Raw genomic sequence first — 6,000 nt, 5'->3', positions numbered from 1 at the left:
CTAGGCCTGATCTTTTTGTTGAAACTATTTCAATGAGATCGCGGATACAAGCGGTGGACATGAACTTCCTCCAACAGATGGATGGGTTCTCTCGTAGTGATAGGGTGATGAGTTCAGCCAATTGGGAGGAGCTCAGAGTAAAACTCCTCCAAATCGAATGGAGCCAGCTGAGGGTAAGGTGCTTCGGCCAGCCATGTGCTATTGGGAGAAGGTCCCGGAGGAGACCCAGGACATGCTGGAGAGACTACGTCTCTTGGCTGACCTGGGAATGCCTTCATGTTTCTCTGGATAAGATGGAGGAGGTAACGAGAGGTAGATCTTGGCTTTCCTGCTTCAGCTGCTGCCCCCTTGACCTGACTTCAGATAAGCGGAAGAACATGGATGGATTTACTGTTTTGTTATTTTAGATTTAAACTGTTATTGAACTGGTTATCATACATTTTCAAACAACATGCATGATTCATAATGCACCGCACAATGCGGCACTCGTTTCAGTTGCAATTTATTAGTATTTCCAATGTTATCTTTGGCTATTATTTGTAATATTTAATTAGATTAGACATTTTTCTCCCTCATTGAGTCGACTAAAACATTTGCCACCTCGAACATCCCTAATGGCAGGCCAAAAGATAAGGAGAGCAACATTGCCAGTTCACAGAACAGAGCGTGCATCAGTGGTTGAGGCGTTGCGCCTGCACAAACTGGGTTTTGGCAAAGAAAATTATTGCTATTGGTATTTACAAAGAGAGCACAGTAACCTCTTTGTTTGTAGGAGGTAACTGATATTTTTAGAAATCCTTTCTCAAGGTACAAAATATAGGGAGGAGCATATTTGAATCAAGCATGTAAACTGACACACAATTTACTGCTAATCGTGCCAAAATTTAATGCAAGTTTTGCAAATCACCCGTAAAACTAACCACACTTATGACCGATATCTGGGTATTGCACTCATACTTTACCTTTTTTAGATGCGATCCACAATCAAAATAACGTGTGACAGGCGAGACCTGTCTCGCGTCTTTTGATGAACAGCACTAGCTTTGCATTCACCCAGTATGAACCTTCCAGATCCCTCAGGTCATCTGGATCCGGTCTTTTATCAGTTCCCAGAGTCAGAACCAGACACGGAGAAGCTGCATTCAGCTTTTATGCTCCATATATCTGGAACAAACTCCCAGAAAGCCTCAGATCAGCTGAAACACTCAGTTTATTTAAATCCAGGTTGAAGACTCACCTGTTCTCAGCTGCATTTGAATAAAGAACCAAATCCAAACTTTTAAGCTTAAATTTCAAAACTTATATTTTAACTACTGATTTTATCTACTGTTTTTTTAATCAATTTTAAATCATGCTTTTTATTGTTTTTGTTTTTTAATGTCTCTGTAAAGCACTTTGAATCACCTTGTTGTTGAATTGTGCTATATAAATAAACTTGCCTTGCCTAGAAAAAAACTTTACATTGTCCCGTTTAGTGAATCTAACCCACGGGCTTTAATTTTGTACAGTGACATGCCTGAAACTGTTTGGTCACAGCTCCCTCGTTTTCAAGTTATGATTATGTCTACTTTAGTTTTGGTGTTGATAGTGGATATATGGGGCAGTTTCTATGCATAAATGTCATCTGCACATTGAGCCACTTCAGTGTGGATACATTGCTAATCAACATTAGCCCCCTCCTTCTCATGGTTTATGAGGGGAGGACTCCTGACTCACAGTCTTGACCCCCTCTTACAGTCTTGTTGAATAGGCAGCATGCTGAGTTCCATAAAATCAAGCTCAACGCTCAGAAACCTTTGGTGCTGAGCATCATGGCTTAAGGGATGCTTGATGAACAAAGGTGCCTCATCTCACACCTCCTTTTGAAACATAAAGGGACGTCCACTCTCCTCAAAGGAAAAAGGATATTAGCGTGTCAGGAGGGTGACAAGTTTACAATAGAGGCGTCTGGCTGGAGTGGGTGTGTTGGGAAAGGGTTGGAGAGAGCTGGTCACATGCTACTAGGAAGATTTCAGTTCAATTCAATTTTATTTATACAGCACCAAATCAGAACAACAGTTGACTCAAGGTGCTTTATGTTGTAAGGTAAAGCCCTTCCAAGAATACAGACAAAAAATCAGACCCCCCCCCCCCCCCCCCCCCCCCCATGGCCAAGCACTTGGCGACAGTGGGAAAGAAAAACTCCCTTTTAATAGGAAAAACCCTACTACAAAACCAGACTCATGGAGGAGAAGCTGTCTGCTGCAGTGGTTGGGGGTGAGCGGAGCCAGACAAGACAAAAGATGCTGTGGAAGAGACTTGCAGATTAATAATAATAACTCATCATTAAATATAAAGTGGTGTATAAATCTGTTTTATTTGGGTTTGTTGTATTTTATTTATTTTTAAAGTATATTGGTGCCCACATTTCTATTTCAACCTTGTTATCCAAAAAGAAATTGTACCACTGTCAACACACTCTTTTGGTTGTTTATAGGGGGGGTTCAGTTGTTCCAAAAGGTTCACGATTTGCTTGCACGCATCAAAACATTGACAGAAAACAAACTGTGCATGCTTACTGCTTACAGAAAGTCAACATCAAGGGCATTTTTTTCTTCTGCCCATATTCCTCAGAGGCAGAGAAACACAGGCTAAAGCCGAGCTGCAGCTCTTTACATCATATGTGTGATGCTTCGGTATCGGGAAGGCATGTGCAGCCGCGCATCTATTTTGCCGCCTTCAAAGTTATTGTTGGCAATTTTAGATGCGAAAGCTGAATATCAAAAGTATTCCCTATGGTTACGACTTCCTCTTCTTTGCTCCTACCTCTGTCTTCCTCCCAGTTGCTCCAGTGACAAACGGCACATTGCTTTGACTGACAGCTCCAATCATTCTGCTGTGTTTGCTTGGCAAGTTCAAACTGTGACTGACACTCAGCTCATTGGATGGAAGGGGTGTCTACAAGGGAGGGAATGGGGCAAGAAATTAAACAGAAAACAAAATCCTCCCTGCATGACAAGTCTCCCCCATCCCCCCACCCCTTTCTTCTATCTTCAGCACCCACGCCCTCCACTCCTTTTTCTCTCCTCCATCCTTTTTCCACCATCTTTCCATTCCTGTCATTGCATTTTTTTTAACCCTGCGAAATCCGTTTTGATAGCAAATCACCACGGGCCTGCCAAATGACAGATAATCCTTCACAGTTTTATCACTAAACCCTCTTCTTCTTATTTTGTCTCGCAGCATGTAGTGTACGTACAGCTGCCGTGTTTGCTGATACAATCTGCCAGCCAACGCACACCGTGGCAGATCACACAGAAGGACGGAGGATGCTCCCCTTCACAGATGCTGATAAATCCGAATAATATTTCTTATGTGTTTTTTTATATAGAAAGAAGAAGAAACACTTACATGTGTTTATCTGATGTTCGGTCTTCTAGTCTTCTACATTTATTCCTGCTTCATTGTCTTTACCCCTTCAAATACACAGTCCGATGGAAAAGTCTTAATAATTGTTAGGAAAATGATAAATAGGAGTTTTAACGAGCTTGAAAGTCAACATTTGGTATGACCACATTGTCTTCAAAGGCTTTCAAAGTTCTTTGGATGTTTCTGTGTTTTGTTCTTTTCTCTGTCAAGATGATCCCACACTGCTTCAGTAATGTTGAGGCCTGGGCTCTGGGGAGGCCAGTCTACGGCTGTTTGATAAAACGATATATATCGGATGATGATATGAAAACGTCTATCGTTTCATTTTACGCTATCCTTTGTTTCGTGGTGCTGCAAAAAAAAAAATGTTTACGGCAATATTTTTCATCGTTTTCATGTTTCACTGTAGAATTTCTTAAAGTCCTCTCTTCCTCTTATATTTAACATAACTACACTACGGACGGACAAGCGACTGTTTTTATGCGTTGACGTTAGCAACAACGACGGTAAAACCATCACGTCCGTCGTCCGCTTGTCTATTTTCCACATAAACCTTTCACAATAAGGCTGAGGATGCTGTTGAGATTTTTCAAAATAAACTGAATCACGTGAAAGAGCACGCAGCGTGTTTACAGACGAGAAGCTACAAAGAGTCGTCAGGTGCTAAAAAATAAACCTTAGAACAGGCTTTTCCCAGCAGCACGCCATGTAATGAATACTCACAAAGAAAATTGCGGCCATTTCTACTATGTAACACTCGACTCCAGGTACATGACGCCCAGCTGAAAACACTTCACGCAAGTTCAGTTGCCCAAGATTCACAGAATTTACAGAAAATGTAAAATTCTTGTGATATATATATCGTCGTCGGGACGATAAATGTCTTATATCGGAATATGAGATTTTGGTCATATGGCACAGCCCTAGGCCAGTCCATGACTGATTTGTTCCTCTGTGTTTTTTTCTATCTAGGTATGCTTTTACTGCATTGGCAGTGTGTTTGTGATCATTGTCATACTGAAAAATGAAGCCAGTCAGACACTTTCCAGATGGTATTGCATGGTGGACTCAAATCAGATGGTACTGATTTATTCCATCCATTTTGACAAGCTCCTCAACAGCACTGGCTGAAATCCAGCCCCAGATAGACTGACTGTGCCCGTATCTGTCAAGTCTTATCAGGTCTTTGTTGGATTCCCCTCCACAGTATTTCTTAGGGACATGACTTCCAGACGCTGTTTGCAGGCCTGCCACTTCTTCTGTTGTCCAGCTACCTCAGATCAAGGACAAACTCAACATGCTGAGATATTTTACGTAGAATCTGCCTTGTTGTTGTAAAAATCCTATTTTATTACCATCAAACTGTGTTATCTTTGGAATTTTTCATAAATTCACCAAAACTACTTTTGTGACAGGCTGCTAGTAACAAAATAACTAAAGATACATTTTAAAAATCATTCTCGTCTAAGTTTGTAATTTGTAAACACAACACTGCTTCATCCCTTGAGTTAGGTGTCTTTTTTATGCATGAATGATTCACAGCTCTGCGTTAAATGGGTTTGCAAACAAAAAAACTCTAAAAACTGTCCGGCGCAACAACTGGACTGAAAATAAGTGAAAAAGCAGCAAATGTCCAAAGAAAAATAGTGAAAGCTCTACATAAAGCCCGGGGAACTCCTGCTCAAGGCCATTTGAAAATTACAACAAAGTTTGGCTCCTTGGAAGCAAAAGATGATGAAATGAGGGTTGCTAGACATTTAAATTATGTCAGAATTTTCTCCTTTTGACGACTCAAACACAAACTTCACATGTACGAGCAATAACGACGTCTCGTTTCAGTTTGGCCTCAGCTGATTAAACCGCCTTTCAGTCTTTTTTTCCAGCCCACTGGCAGTTTTCTTTCATGTTAACAAAAGTAAGATTAATATATGTCTAAATAAAAGATTTAGTGACTTGCTAAAAGATGGTGCTCAAGTGATTCATGACAAAAGCACAAAAGAAGCTACTGTGAAAACTGCCAAACAACTGCAAACAGGCGATGACAGCTGTGACAGCATGTGAACTGCCCCTATAATTTACCTGTTACAAGTCAATTATTTCTATTAAAAATGGGGAAGATGTTTTGTAGCATCTTCTCCATTTAACTGATCATAAGAAACTGTAATTTATTGTTGTCAGATTTACTGCAATTGGCATGACAAGTCGGCCTGGTTGCTTCATCAAAGAGAGCAACGCCTTCAAAGTGACGATGATAACAAATACGTGCGGTGGGAAACTAAGGCGAGGAATTAACCAGATGATTTACTCCGGAAAGCTCTGCCTCCAATAATGGGTTGGCCTGAGGGATGACTGTGATCCAGCAGAAAGAAAGGCCGAGAATAAGACGGTGGAGAGCCTCAATGGCTCCTCATTGTTTAGAACATTTACCCTGCAATGTTAAAATCCTCGTCTGATGAAGAGGTAAATCCTGCTAGTCTTTTATCCAGCAGTCAGTATAAAGAAGGGTGAGCCTGTGAAATCATTCATACACCTGCACAGGGCGTAATGCTTCCATCCTTTCCCCTTAGGGTCAAACAGGCACTAAATCTCTTT

Source organism: Mchenga conophoros, linkage group LG12 (genome assembly GCF_057382185.1).
Source record: "Mchenga conophoros isolate Kocher_MC1m ecotype Shallow Benthic linkage group LG12, M_conophoros_male_GT1.1, whole genome shotgun sequence".
NCBI classification, from domain to species: domain Eukaryota; kingdom Metazoa; phylum Chordata; class Actinopteri; order Cichliformes; family Cichlidae; genus Mchenga; species Mchenga conophoros.
This window is presented reverse-complemented; position numbering follows the sequence as displayed.